The 16,612-nt window shown below is 40.3% G+C and overlaps 1 protein-coding gene and 1 long non-coding RNA gene across 5 annotated transcripts in view; one reads left to right on the forward strand and one right to left on the reverse strand.

Moving 5' to 3' along the window:
* Window positions 1-16,612, reverse strand: part of LOC121681270 (macrophage colony-stimulating factor 1 receptor-like) — a 55,708-nt gene that overhangs the window by 11,112 nt on the left and 27,984 nt on the right. The gene's annotated exons all lie outside the window — the stretch shown is intronic.
* On the forward strand, window positions 6,935-8,908 carry LOC121681302. Its single transcript, XR_006022063.1, has 4 exons — window positions 6,935-7,328; window positions 8,212-8,274; window positions 8,402-8,582; window positions 8,871-8,908. It is a non-coding gene; the product is annotated as an uncharacterized LOC121681302 (long non-coding RNA).

A 16,612-nucleotide genomic window follows, 5' to 3' on the forward strand; every position in this document is an offset into this window, starting at 1 on the left:
ACATACATTGTACAACAATTGGGTTCTATGGAACTATTAATTAGTTTCTGATTGGCCGAGAGACGTTCCATGAGTTGGAATATGCCTGGACATTTCAACTCAGACTTTGCACAGCTAATAATAGATCATTCCGCGATACAATGCGAAGATTCTATAAAGCTTTGACACAATGTTCTCATATCCCAGCTCTCCACTATTTTAAGCAATGGGTTACTCCTTAGCAAACCATAACGAAACAGTGCTTCACCACATCTGTGGATTAAGCCACACAGTCAACTCAATGTAAGTAAGATAAACAAGGATGCTAATTGTTCTCAGCATTGCCAGCATTGTGTATAATATGATATGATGTCACTTGGAGGAGACTTGTAGATAACTAACGTTAGCATAGTTAGCTAACCGCTGCTAACGTGCTAGCATCGTCACGTCAGAAAAGCATATGGGGCTGTGCACAGTAGTGTAACATTTATTCACCTAATAAATTAATAAAGTTGAGTGGTTCTGCAATGTAGGCTATGTTTCCGTTTTTTTGCAGTACCATGTCCCTTACATAACATGACCCAGCGTCCTTGTAAACATGCATGCAACAAAGCTAGATATGAATGTGATTTCAGCCCGACTTTCAACATTTCTCGTGGGATTGGTCATGGATATTCCCACGGCTGTTGTTGCCTGCGCCACTCGGCCTCAACACCCGTGGGAATATCCATGACCAATCCCACTCTCACTCGTGCTATATTGCTTAAGTATACATGAACATATACATTAACATATACATTAACACATTACCATATTCATGAACATATACATGAACATATACATTTATTCAGTTATCAGACTCCCACCTGTAGAACACACACATTTACATTAACATGTATTCAGTTAGCAAATGTTTTTATCCAAAGCGACTTACAAACTGAGACTAACAATCCATTCCACAATAAATACTACCTAATAAACACTGCAATAAATACTACCTAAAAACACCACAAGACTACCAGAGGTTGAGTGGAGTTCAATCATCAAGGGGGGGGGGGGGGGGGGCAAACATTGTAACAACAATAAAACAATAAAAAAAAACTAAAGACTGTATTAGGCAGTCTTTAGAAGTTACATTTAAAATCCTTTATTATAGTGGATGCGCTGTTGTATAAAATTATCACTATGGTTTGTAGACATCATGATGAGAGAACGAGTTTGAAACTGTAAAGCATGTATTCATATAACCTCAATCATAATCAAGTAATACACTGAAGTTATTCCTAGCTAACATACTTTTATAACATTTTAAATAACAAGTTTAACTATTACTAATAACATAACGAAGCCATCCTACTAGAACAGGGGTCTCAAACACCCGGCCCGCGGGCCAAATCCGGCCCGCGTCCTGCCCAATTCCGGCCCGCGACGTATGACAAAATAATAATGTAATCCGGCCCTTGAGGCTATTAATGGCGACAAACAACGACACTGATTAAAATAGACGATAGATCCAGGTACGGTGACAAATCTCATTTGTAGGCCTACTCTGCTCCACTATGTGCAAGACATCCAGAGCTTGATTCAAACCCAAAATCGCTGCGCAAAGTTTTCAGGAAATACTTTACACGCGAGAAACACAAAGACGAGCATTTGTAATGACGCGGAAGCGATGCAGGCCATAGTGTTGCAGAAATTGAAGCAGAAATTAAGCAGAAATAGGCCTACACCAAATGTTGAAAAACGTTCACGTCTGATGAAGTCTTAGGTAAGCTATGTTATTCACCTATTCTAATTCTGAAGGAGAATATCCTTTTGGAGATTATGATCGATCGTCTATGACAGTGATAGTCACGGTGCGTCTGTGAATAGAGGTACGTGTATACAACTTTGTCCACTAAGCATACCATGCTTGTTTCGACCCTCTGCCCAACATAGCTTGGAGGTTGCACTGGTAATCGTGATGATAGTGTCCGTAATTGATGTGGTACAGACAGCAGGGCTAGTAGAAATAGGGCTCTAAAGAACAACAAAGTCACCCGCAATATGATGCGAACTTCTGGGTACTGCAGATTACCCGTGATAGGAACTGTTTGACCAGAATACTTTATTGTAGGCCTATATTGTAGTAATATATTACTAAACCACAACATCTTAGGTGTTGGTATACATCTTAGGTGTTTTCCTGTTAATTTGTTATGTGGGTAATATGAAAAAAGGAAAGTAAACCTGCTTAAATATGTTCATCCAGTATTTACTGAAAGGTGCATAATTTGAGGTTCTTGCCATCCAGTGACAAATTAGATGGGTAAATGTACCCCCTTCATAAACTTTTGTTTTACTCAAAGATTTTTACATTTACAGTAGGACTTTATCTCTGACCACTTTCAAGCCATGGCCTTTTGAAATTTTGATATAAAAATCCAATGGTGTTGCTTTCTTAACCCTGATGCCTAGTTTGCCAGGTTTAAAAAAGTTATGAGAGGAAATATTTTTATTTGGTGTGAAACACACACACATATCTGTTTTTATGTTTTTCATTTATTTTATAATTTGTATTAATATTTATTTTATCATTATTTTATTTATAAGCTAAGGTTGCTAGCACAGGTGTCTAAAACCCGATAAAAACACTTGCACTTTCTGTTTGCAGTTTTGTGTGGTATTTGAAAAAAAGAACATTGCCTTTTCAGAAATAGCCGGCCCTCCAATCAGATGACGTTGGCAGAATTGGCCCCCAGCTCATTTGAGTTTGAGACCCCTGTACCAGAATGTGCACTCTGTATTCCGATGTCTCTGTTTGCTGCCCTGTGTCTCATTTTGTTGCACTGTGTCTCATGCTGCCTTAGCCTAGGCCTTTTGAAGAAACCAAAGTCGGCCTTGAAGCTGCAAAATAACGCGTACACAGGGCTTTGAATAGCTTAAAAGATGTTTGTCTCATCTCTCCCCATTAATAGGTGAACCATAGTCATACAATTTGTTCGCAAAGTTTTTTAGTCTCTTTGTGTTCCTCCCCATATACTGAGAGGAGCCACACCATTTTTATACCATACCAATTGGATAGAATTTTGAAAAGAAAGGTTTTTTAGAAAAATCAAAAGTTAAAGAAAATTTGAAACAAAGTTGAGCCTAACATCTGACAGTAAATGTGCGAAGAGCAATGGATGGTTAGAATATGGATGAATAGCCTATTAGAAAAAGCTTATTTGTGTGTTTAATTGTGTCTTGAATAAAGCTACTGCTGTGCTTGAATACCAGCTGTTTGTAGCTGTAAGTTAGTTCACTAATTGACACAAATCTAATTATATCCCTGATCATTGCAAAAGAAATGTAAGATTAAAGGGCTTTTGTGAGACGGGACGCCTCTGCTATAATAGCTCTCAACGAATAATGGGTCGGGTGAGAGCTGTAGTTCAGAACCTAAAAAGATATAATCGCGATGAATTCTCCACGGCATAGTGTCGGATTTGAGGATTGTCGCTTGATAGAATTTTAATCGCGGACTAACGTTTCAATGACATAAGGGTCGCATGAGAGAAGTCTCGCTGAGTACTGCGGTGAGCTGCTCATAGGCATTGATGTTGTCGTGGGATAGCTGCCCACTGCTATCCACTCGAGGCGCGCACGGGTGGAGAGGCTGGATATGGCACACCTCATAGTAAGTCAAAGGATAAGAGGGTATTTGTGTTGGTAATGAAGGGCATTGGTGCGGAGAATAATTGGTGAAATAAAGGTGAATCAGATGTGGTATTACTGCACCTTACTGTAATTGCTATTACTAATTTCAGTCATTTGAAATTAGAAAAATGTATGCTACAATTACTAGTGTTGCTGAGCATATGTTGTTATGAGTTATTGTTGAGTTTAGTTTGTATTTTTGTTGGTTATTTCTTGTTGGTTATGTTTGAAACAAAGTAATAGCCTGCCTGGTGTGTTGTGGTACTGTCATTGGTTAGTGCAGAGTAAAATCAAAAGAAAAAGCAATTGATGGAAAAGAGAACATTTTGGCAGGAGAGATAACTTAGAAACGTGAGTGATATAAAACATGTTTGGAAAAGGTTGATATAATATCTCATACTAACCAATGTGTGTTGGGACAATTTACTCAAAAGTGCATGCAAACCAAGGGCAAGTGAATGTTTCTGTGTGTCTGAGTGAGTGAGTTTATCTAACTTCTGATTGCTATTGAGAGGTCTCCGCCACTGAGCCCTGACTCCTCCTCAAGGAAACCGGGAAAGACTGTGCACAGCAAATGTTAAACCCAGTGCCTTGGACAGAATTTGTGCTGTGTCCAAATGTATAAGTGGGTGTACCTGGGTTGAGGTGGAAGCATGACTCGTGCAGATGGACACTGAATTGAGAAAATGGAATTGAAGCTTTTGACCAATTATTGTGTTTGGTCACCAGTTTCAGTTAACTTGTTAGAAAGGAAAGGATAGTATAACAGAAAAGAACAGAAAAATGAATATTGCATTCTAGAAAAAATCATAGTCTCAGTTGTTCCGGTCAATATTGAGATCACAATCGTTTGCCACAATTATGCCACCTTCTGAACTTAAAGTGAGTTTAATTGAAATGTTGAATACAATGTTGAATACAATTTAACTGAAGAACTAAGATTATATAAAATTAAAAAAATGATTTCAAAAAGTTATCCTTAAAATAGTTACCACAATAAAAGAGTTGTGCTGAATTGAGAAATCTTAAATGAAAAAAAAAAAAAAACAGAAAGAAAGGAAATTTCGAAAAATAACTGTCATACTTTGATTATGTTGTTATTGGGATACAAATCTAAATTGAAATAACAAATTGTCTAATTGCACAGTGTAGTGTCTGTTCTGAGATACCATCATAATTTGGTGAATGATATGAAAACCAGGGTATTCTTTGAAACAAATGGGGTTAATGTTTTAGATAAGGCAGGGTACAGATGCAGGGAAAGATTAGAAACTAACCACTGACTAAACACAGTTTTGAGTCTGTCTACAGGCTGTGTGCCCTCTGAATCCGAGACCCAGGCCCTGATTACAGCCAACCGACATGTCACCCACACCAACGTCTACCCATGTGATACCATTGCTAAGACTGGTTCAGAAACGATTAGCCACTGCTGCCAGACACAAGGGGGAGGAGCCATAAGTCCCAACTCGACAAAAAGATTGGACCACAGCAATAGGGAGGAGCATTTGCATTCTCCTGATACTGCTCACTGACTCCTTTTCAACCAAGCCTCGTTTTGGAAAAAGGAGTGAAAGAACACAAAAGAACAAACAGCCTCTGCAAGTGAAATAAGAGACTACCATAAATACACCAACTATGGCTGGAACTGTCTTTATGGCATTCTAAAAAAAAAATATAGGAATGAGCATGGTGTGGGAACTCATCAATCTCCAGAGTAGGGCTGGGCGATAAAACGATAGCGATATGTATCGCAATAAACATGTAATCGATATCAATAAAAAATATGTTCGATAGAACATTCGATAATTAAAAGCAACACACACCTCCCGCCTTACGTTGTCCATAAATAAATAGGCTAAATATATCTTGCATTGTAGCTAGTATGTGCAACTCTACCAGAGTAGGTGATAGAAGTAGGCCTACCTCAACACAGACTCTCAATGAGTCCTTGCCCCGTGCACTCTCTCTCTCTCTCTCTCCCTCACAACAGGCGCATCCCTCCTCAGCATGTCCAAACATTCACAATCGTGCAAGATGACTGACTAAATTGCTATTAAATCTGGTTAGCATAATTAGCACGCTGCACAAATTTGTTCAAAACTGTTGCATTCAAATTGACTGCTAAGTTCTAATCATCTCAATCCAGATGCAAATGGAAAAGTATTTTCCAAGACTCAAATGGGCCTATCCCAAGGAGAAAAAGTATTCATTTGAAACTTAAACACACGTGGGGAAACTGAACAGTCTAACCAGACTATGATAAACTAGCAAATTAAGCTACTTTACAATATTTCCAGGCTTCAACCAGTGCTGCTTTTCATTCAGACGTGTTTTTCATGATTGTGTTGACATTTCTTTTCCCTTTTTGCTTTGATTTATAACTAACCTTCAGAGGAAGGTTAAGTTTAAAATAAAAGTGTTTAAATTGAACTTTTTTTTTCTTCTGGTCCTTATCTGAAATATATTTTTTTTAAAAATCAATAATTATCGATATCGACTGATATGAAACACTTATACCGTGATACAGTTTTCAGCCATATCGCCCAGCCCTACTCCAGAGTGGCTGTCAGGACTGGATCGGACCAGAGGTACACTTCAGTTGGACGTCCACCAATATTCAAGTCACAACTAAAAGAGGACACACATGTACTAACCCCCACCACACCTTAAGAAGGGACAGAACGATTGAAAGCATGTTCTTCAAGGATACTGAGGATTGAAATGTAAGCCAGGAGTCTTTAAGGATGCCCTGGCTCAAAATTCAAATCATTTTTAATCCATGGTTCTGGTTGCCAGGCCAGTCCAGAATCAGTCTAAATTTGCATTCATGGCTTTAGGATGCCATGAATATGAATCCATAGCCAGTAATCCCCAAAAAAGGGTTCAATATGATGTATCATTGAAAAAGATGCTCTACTAGGGCTTAGACCATGTTTACACGAGCATGTGTATTTTTATAAACGAAGACATTTCCCTATGTTTGAGCCTTTCATTTAGACGCAAACGGAGAATTCGCCCTGTAAAACGGTTATCCAAAAAACCTCCGGCCAAAGTGATTTTTTTGGAAAACTTTGTTTATGCGTTTGGTTGTAAACTGTGGTAAACAGAGTTTTGGGCAGCCAACGTCACAGTATGCGACAGAAGTACACCAAATGTGCGACCAATGTTTACACTGTAAGTAATTGCTGTAAATTTACAGCCAATTTTCAACACTAAAATACTGTTTTCATGTTAAACAGTTTAGTACTGTAGTTAGCAATGCATTGTGGGCTGCTTAACTTGGAGCAACAGGACAGAGGCCCTAAACAGTATGCTGATGTTTTAAATTACAGGACACTACAGTATTTTTTGGAAACTGAGTGGTGTTGCTGGGGAATCTGGAATAGGCCTACGGTCAGAAGTTTGATACATTAGTCTTTTACTGCTTGGTCAATTTTCTTTAAAAAAATAAAATACAGAAATTATTTGCCATCAACTCCTGGAGGGACTTCATGAACCATAATTTGGATAGGAGATTTTCCAGAAGAGGAGTCACAATTTGGATGACATGTGCTACACATCATCGAATGTTCTTCATCTACATACATCGGGTCTGACATCTACAAATTAACTGAGGATACAAAGTAACTATAGGATTATTGGAACATCGGCTAACCGAGATGGTTTTTGTGAGTTTTATTTTGTTTGTGTCAACTTTTAATGAAGTGTGTTTTACAGTTAGCCTAGGCTAACAAGGAAATTAGGCTAGTTCGGTTAAAGAGAGACACTTGAATCATCAAGGCTTAGGGTTTCACTTTTCTGTTTAAACGGAAAATCGGTGTGCAAATATTGCCTTTCTGGACTCTTTGAGAATGCATTTTGTTTATTTATCTGTCGCTGCACGTCTTACACAGCCTAGGCTACTTGGCTACTTCTCCCAACTGTTTTAGAGTATAGGCTTTGTCAAACCGTTTTGCATTATCTGTGGCTTCCCCCCCATTGTATTTTATATATTGCACACTGTGTTTTAAAGAGTGACTCCATCAGTCTTAAGTGCCCAGACACCTAATGTGTTTACTGATGTGGGGAGTACTACTACATATGTGAAAAAAGTAGTATAAATTATGTTATGGCTCAGAGGAAGCTGCATCTAAGCTGATACATTACCTCCATGTTGTCACACAGTTGCTAAATTGCATTATGGGTAAAGTGGGTGCAAGGTTTTAAAAAGCATTTCACTTGTCTTCTTTGCCCTACTATGACACTGTTGAACATATGATGATGATCAAATCAATACAGCAGAAACGTATCAGATTATGTGCAGTTTCCTCTGGAGCCACAAAAGGGTTCATACTACGTTTAAGACATTTGCAGTAGAACTCCACAAGACCTGTACAAATGGTTACCCTTTAACTTTTCAATGGCAAATCTATTTAGCAGTTTGACTGTAGGTACTTCTGAAGCCTACCCTATTTGGCTCTAGGTTACTCTCACCTACCTGTAGTAGTGTGTTTATATTTTTTCTTCTTTAAAATCTTATTATGGTAGGCATAATGTATTTGTTTCCTACAGATGTCTGCCACTGCAGCTGACGTTGAGACAACTCTCCTGCAAGTCCTCGCCTGATACTGCCTGGTATACATACATTTCATTTAGATTCATTGATAGGCACATTATATATCGTATCGGCCATTCATCTCGAGTTTACAAATGTTTCCACAAGGTCACATGCAATGCTTAGGTAACATGCTATGACTTGAAGTTTCAGGTGCAACAGGGCAAGTCACAATTAGAGGTTGGATGATCACCTTTGAGGGCCGTGTAATCTCTGAGGGCATCCCACCAACATTTGCATCGGGACTTACTGCTGTGTTTGCAATCTACTACATATTCAACCTTCAGTATCAAGATGAGGCAGTCTGCACTCTGGAATTCATTTAGAGGTAAACCCCTTTCATTCCTTGTCATTATTATATGGATATATACAATTAAATTAATGTGTTTGTATTTTTTGCATAAAATGGTATTATTACTGTAAACTTCAAGCCACAATTTCAACACACACACACACACACACACACACACACACACACACACAGACTGGGTATTTTGTTGGACTATAGGCTTTAATCTAATTCCTTTTGATGAACAATTCATTGCATTGAATTGAATATACACGAAACAGTATGTTGTTGCAACCCCACTCCGATCTTAGACTATTTTCATTTCAGGCGCTTCATTGGTATAAATCCAGAGAGCGGGACAAAGGCCAAAATGGGCAAGGTTGTCTCCAAAAAGAAAGGTGTTATCATCCAGAAGAAGTCTTCTGCAGTCAATACACACGTCGCCATGTTTCTGAAGAATCTCATTGACTTGAATGGAACTTGATATAGACCGGTGAGCTCTTTAATCTCGCTCTCTTTGTTTTGACAATCTGACATTGACACATTAAGCCACAAGAGAACTGCTATTAACTTTATAAGCATTAGCTTGGAGTGTATACTGTACATTCCTGATTGTATAGTTTATTTATTATTCTGATTATAATTTCTTGCTGTTGTTTGACAGTGGCAACACTGGAATAATGCTGCAGGGAGGAACAGCGGCAACCAAAGTGATGGTCATCTCTACTGGATCCACAACAACTAAGATGTAAAAACACAAACCTACCTCACAGGACTATTTTAAGATGTAAAAACACATTTCCATTCCATATTTCAATTTTTTCCATTTTTTGAAAGTAGCAATATTCATGTTGACATTGCTCTTTGAAATAAAGGTATTTGATTTTGATTCTCTCTTAAGTTTTTATTGCTTTAACAGTGTGAATACAGAAATATACTGTATTTCTGATTTACAGACTACTACTGTAAAGCCAATTTACGGTATGGATACCGTCAAATTACGGTATATCACTGGCGTCTTTGCTGCCAGCTCTTTACTGTAATTTATAGAAAAACAGAAATATACTGTTTTTATGGTTTACAGGCTACTACCGTAAAATCATTTTACATATAAATACCGTAAAAATAATGGTATACTGCTGGCGTCTCTGCTGCCAGCTCTTTACTGTTATTTTACAGGATTTTTTTTTACAGTGTACATTTACATGTTCTCACATGCGACTTTTCAGGGTTCTGATTGGTTAATGTGAGCTTGAGCTTATTGTTAGACTGCCACTGTGGTTTGGCGTGCTCATGACAGCATGTATGTACACGGGTTTGTGTAAACACATAAAAAAACGGTCTCGTGTAAATGCAGTTTTATTTGCAAACGTAGATGGCCAGATATTCGTTTAGGAAAATACCCTGCTTCGTGTAAACGTAGTCTTAGAATAATACACATGGTCAACACACATTGATGATTAGGGAAACTGAAAGGGCAAGTAGAGGCCAGAACAATTAAGTATTCTTTAATATTGATGTCATAACTGATTAAGGAGTGATGGTATTAAGAGCAGTAGGTAATAATGGACACTTTGTTGTGCTTCCCAAATCTCATAAAGAGTGAGAGTATGGCTTATGACAATCTATATAGGAAAAACTACAAACAATAATAGTGTAACAGTTGCCTTATAAAAACAAAACTTTCATTATTTTTAACTATGATATGATAAATGTCATATGCTGAATGAACAGACAAAGAAAATTTTAACAGAATAAATTTAATAAGCATAAAAACACTCTGTAGAGCGCTATGAGACATGTGTAATGTTGTTGTCAGTGTTGCAGTATGGAGTGCTGGACCGAGGGGCAGGGCAAGTCGAGAACGAGGCACACTTAAACTTGAGAACAGGAATCTTTAATGCGAATGCACACTACAACCACGAAACAACATCAATGACCGACAGGGGACTGAGGGAGACAGGGTTTAAATACACAGGGGTTAAACAAGGCTAACAAGGCACAAGTGGACAAGAAACAAGAGACAGGTGAACACAGGGCTGGAAATCATAATTAAACTAGCAGACTAATAATGAGGAACAGGTGAGGGGCAGAGACACAGGGAACTGAGACATGGCAAGACAAACAAAGGAGCACATGGCTGTCAGGAACTAAAACACAGGGACAGGAAGTAAACACAGGAGTACATGGAACAGGAGGTAAACAAAGGAGGGACAGGGAACACAGGATTGTTACAGTTGTGGCGCTCTATAAGTGAAATTAAATTGAAATTGAAATTAAAAGTAACAGAATAAACCAAAAAATCGAAATAAATCTAAAATCATAAATAATCGCTATATAATAATCAAAAAACATAAACTATTTACAAAATGATAACTCTGTGAAATAATTAATTAGTTAAAAGGAAGGTGGAAATGCGTGAAAAGTTGGTAGGATGATTGTGATCGCTTAGTATTGATTGACGGTCGACATGAGAAATAAGGATGTGGGTAGTATGGAGTGAATACCCAAAGCAACAATATTTCAGAATAACTAATAGCATAAAACCTTGCCATCCTACTGGAACTGTTGGACGCAACAGGGTGGGGCAGATTAGCTGTTAGCCTGTTACTGATTCATTGATTGAGTGAGTGACAGGTGAGTGAAAAATGTAAGAGTGAGTGTGCATGCAATGTGTGAATGGAGCAACGTACCTGGGGTCTTAATCAGACTGACAACCAGGAGAATACAAGACCTATCCCACTTTTTGTTGACATTGAAAAATGTCAAAAGGAGGGAGGGATAGGAAATTTGAATAACAGTATGTAGACATTGATTGCTACGAAATATTACTATTATTAACCATTACTAACTACTAACTAACTACTAATACTAGCTATTAATCTAAATATTAATCTAAATATAGCTGCAAGCAGCAATGAGGGGGCCAAGCAGTGAGATCAGCAGGCCAGATTTGCCAAGTCAATGCCGTTGCATCAGATATATAGCCTTAAGCAGTCACAGCAAGTTCCATGCCATACAACCCAAGATTGGCTGAGTTACAAGGTCAAGTTTCACATCAAAACATAACTGATTTTGTGGGGCTGAACCAGGGCTGAGTGTCGCCGCCCCCTCCCCCAGCCAGCCCACCGCCGCAACCGCCCCTGCCCATCCCACCCCGCCCCACCCTTGCACGCACACGCATTAGAATTAACTGGATGGAACTCGCTGTCATCAGTTTCACATCAAAAATAAAGATTGACTGAGATATGATCACACTTGCTGTGATTTAAACATAGAGGTCAACAATTGACGTCATAGGGTGTGTTGAACTCGGCTTGGCTCAAGGATTCCAATGATACCTCATTTTGCCATTCGGGTCAACAGGTCAAAAGTTACGTCCGTGAACACAAGTCCAACTTTGGCCTGTTGGTGGCGCTAGAGCGCTTGAGGTGCCGGCATGAAACTTGGTGAAATGAATTATTGGACTGTCCCCAATTAGTGTGCAAAATTGTATAACTTTTTACCAGACGGTTCTATGGGCTGCCATTGACTTCCATTGCAAAATAATGCGCATCAGCAACTACTGGCCAAAATGCATTTTTGTCAATTACGGTGCCCCCTAGAGGTCAAATTTCACCAAATTTCTTGAGCGTCCTCCCGATGGGGTCTGAGGTACATGTACTAAATTTGGTTTTGATACATGAAAGCGTTGCTGAGATATGAAATCACTTCCTGTTTGGCAGCTTCGCCGCAAATTTCGATTGGCTGGTACAGGTCAATGCTTCTGTCAATTGTTCCAGAAAGCAATGCACTCATCAGGCATGGTCTGAAGATGGTCTCTACCAATTTTGGTGAAGAACAGATGAAATTTGTGACCTGCGAAAACTTGTACGTGTTTTTGATTAAATTCAATATGGCGGCCGAATCAATTACGATGACATCACAAGTTGGCTTGGGTTGACCTAAGGACCTTCAACAGTAGTACCAGACACCACTAGTGTGTTTTAATTCTAAGCACAACTGCTGCTACAGGCCAAAAGGCATGTTTCTTAATTACAGCGCCCCCTAGAGGTCAAAGGTCACCAAATTTCTTGAGCGTCCCCCTGATTGGGTCCTGAGTCCATGTACTTAGGTTGGTTATGATAGATGAATGGGTTGCTGAGATATGAGCTCACTTCCTGTTTGGCGGCTTCACCGCAAGTTTCAATTGGATATTACGGGTGAACGGTTTAAGTTCCGAAGACAAAACACCACAACTTTTGTTAGGCTTGGTCTGAAGATCATGTATGTCAAGTTTGGTGACGATCGGACAAAATTTGTGACCTGTGAAAAATTAGTTTCACTTTCACTAAAATCCAATATGGCGGAAAATCCATCATGGCGGAAAATGACGTCATAGGGTGCGTTGAACTCGGCCTGGTCCAAGGATTCCAATGGTACCTCATTTTTCAAAATCGGGCCAACGAGTCAGAAGTTACATGCATGAACGCATGTCAAAATTTGGCCTGTTGGTGGCGCTAGAGCGCTCGTGGTGCGGACTCGAAACTTGGTGAAATTAATTCTGGGCCGCAGCCTAATTAGTGTGCCAAATTTCACAACTTTTCACCAGACGGTTCTATGGGCTGCCATAGACTTCAATGGCAGAGGAAAGATGTGTAATAAATATAGCTGCAAGCAGCAATGAGGGGGCCAAGCAGTGAGATCAGCAGGCCAGATTAACCATGTAAATCAATGCCGTTGCATCAGACATATAGCCTTAAGCAGTCACAGCAAGTTCCATGCCATACAACCCAAGATTGGCTGTGTTACAAGGTCAAGTTTCACATCAAAACATAACTGATTTTGTGGGGCTGAACCAGCGCTGAGTGTCGCCGCTCCCTCCCCCAGCCAGCCCACCGCCGCAACCGCCCCTGCCCATCCCACCCCGTCCCACCCTTGCACGCACACATTAGAATGAACTAGATGGAACTCGCTGTCATCAGTTTCACATCAAAAATAAAAGATTGACTGAGATATGATCACACTTGCTGTGATTTAAACACAGAGGTCAAAAATTGACGTCATAGGGTGAGTGGGGGTGTGAACTCGGCTTGGCCCAAGGATTCCAATGATACCTCATTTTGCCATTCGGGTCAACAGGTCAAAAGTTACGTCCGTGAACACAAGTCCAACTTTGGCCTGTTGGTGGCGCTAGAGCGCTTGAGGTGCCGGCATGAAACTTGGTGACATTAATCATGGGACTGTCCCTTATCAGTGTGCCAAATTTCACAACTTTTCACCAGACGGTTCTATGGGCTGCCATTGACTTCCATTGCAAAATAATGCGCATCAGCAACTACTGGCCAAAATGCATTTTTGTCAATTACGGAGCCCCCTAGAGGTCAAATGTCACCAAATTTCTTGAGCGTCCTCCCGATGTGGTCTGAGGTACATGTACTAAGTTTGGTTTTGATACATGAAAGCGTTGCTGAGATATGAAATCACTTCCTGTTTGGCGGCTTCGCCGCAAATTTTGATTGGCTGGTACAGGCCAAAGCTTCTGTCAATTGTTCCAGAAAGCAATGCACTCATCAGGCATAGTCTGAAGATGGTCTCTGCCAATTTTGGTGAGGATCCGCTGAAATTTGTGACCTGCGAAAACTTGTACGTATTTTTGATTAAATCCAATATGGCGGCCGAATCAATTACGATGACATCACAAGTTGGCTTGGGTCGGCCTAAGGACCTTCAACAGTAGTACCAGACACCACTAGTGGGTTTTAATTCTAAGCACAACTGCTGCTACAGGCCAAAAGGCATGTTTCTTAATTACAGCGCCCCCTAGAGGTCAAAGGTCACCAGATTTATTGAGCGTCCCCCTGATTGGGTCCTGAGTCCATGGACTAAGGTTGGTTATGATAGATCAATGGGTTGCTGAGATATGAGCTCACTTCCTGTTTGGCGGCTTCGCCGCAAATTTCGATTGGATATTACGGGTGAACGGTCATAGTTCCGGAGACAAAACACCACAACTTTTGTGAGGCTTGGTCTGAAGATCATGTATGTCAAGTTTGGTGACGATCGGACAAAATTTGTGACCTGTGAAAAATTAGTTTCACTTTCACTTAAATCCAATATGGCGGAAAATCCATCATGGCGGAAAATGACGTCATTGGGTGCGTTGAACTCGGCTTGGTCCAAGGATTCCAACGGTACCTCATTTTTCAAAATCGGATCAACAGGTCAAAAGTTACGTGCGTGAATGCACGCCCAACTTTGGCCTGTTGGTGGCGCTAGAGCCCTCGAGGAGCCGACATGAAACTTGGTGAAATTAATCATGGGCCTGTCCCCAATCGGTGTGCCAAATTTCACAACTTTTTACCAGACGGTTCTATGGGCTGCCATAGACTCCCATGGCGGAAGAAAGATGTTAAATAATAAATATAGCTGCAAGCAGCAATGTGGGGGCCAAGCAAATAAGCAGAAGTTGGGATTGGACTGGACTAGACTAAGCTAGACTAGACAAGGCTGGACTGGACTGGACTGGACTGGATTGGATTGGATTGGACTGGACTGGACTGGATTGGATTGGATTGGATTGGACTGGATTGGGATTGGGATTGCAGAGATATGAGCCTACTTCATGTGATTGTTGATTGGATTGGATTGGATTTAATTGGACTGGATTGGATTGGACTGGATTGGATTTGATTGGACTGGATTGGGATTGCTGAGATATGAGCCTACTTGATGTGATTGTTGATTGGATTGGATTGAATTGGACTGGATTGGATTGGATTGGGATTGGACTGGACTGAATTGGACAGGACTGGACTGGATTGGATTGGAATGGACTGGATTGGATTGGATTGGGATTGCTGAGATATGAGCCTACTTGATGTGATTGTTGATTGGATTGGATTGAATTGGACTGGATTGGATTGGGATTGGACTGGACTGAATTGGACAGGATTGGAATGGAATGGACTGGATTGGATTGGATTTGGATTGCTGAGATATGAGCCTACTTCATGTGATTGTTGATTGGATTAGATTGAATTGGATTGGATTGGACTGGACTGGATTGGGATTGGGATTGCAGAGATATGAGCCTACTTCATGTGATTGTTGATTGGATTGGATTTAATTGGACTGCATTGGATTGGACTGGACTGGATTGGATTTGATTGGACTGGATTGGGATTGCTGAGATATGAGACTACTTCATGTGATTGTTGATTGGATTGGATTGAATTGGACTGGATTGGATTGGATTGGGATTGGACTGGACTGAATTGGACAGGACTGGACTGGATTGGATTGGATTGGAATGGACTGGATTGGATTGGATTGGGATTGCTGAGATATGAGCCTACTTGATGTGATTGTTGATTGGATTGGATTGAATTGGACTGGATTGGATTGGGATTGGACTGGACTGAATTGGACAGGATTGGATTGGAATGGAATGGACTGGATTGGATTGGATTGGATTGGATCGGATTGGAATGGACTGGACTGGATTGGATTGGATTGGGATTGCTGAGATATGAGCCTACTTCATGTGATTGTTTATTGGATTGGATTGAATTGGACTGGACTGGACTGGATTGGATTGTACTGGACTGGATTGGATTGAATTGGACTGGACTGGATTGGATTGGGATTGGACTGGACTGAATAGGACAGGACTGGATTGGATTGGAATGGACTGGATTGGATTGGCATTGCTGAGATATGAGCCTACTTCAAGTGATTGTTGATTGGATTGGATTGAATTGGACTGGATTGGATTGGATTGGATTGGATCGGATTGGAATGGACTGGACTGGATTGGATTGGATCGGATTGGAATGGACTGGACTGGATTGGATTGGATTGGGATTGCTGAGATATGAGCCTACTTCATGTGATTGTTGATTGGATTGGATTGAATTGGACTGGACTGGACTGGATTGGATTGTACTGGACTGGATTGGATTGAATTGGACTGGACTGGATTGGATTGGGATTGGACTGGACTGAATAGGACAGGACTGGATTGGATTGGAATGGACTGGATTGGATTGGCATTGCTGAGATATGAGCCTACTTCAAGTGATTGTTGA

The sequence above is a fragment of the Alosa sapidissima genome, chromosome 14 (genome assembly GCF_018492685.1).
Source record: "Alosa sapidissima isolate fAloSap1 chromosome 14, fAloSap1.pri, whole genome shotgun sequence".
NCBI lineage: Eukaryota > Metazoa > Chordata > Actinopteri > Clupeiformes > Clupeidae > Alosa > Alosa sapidissima.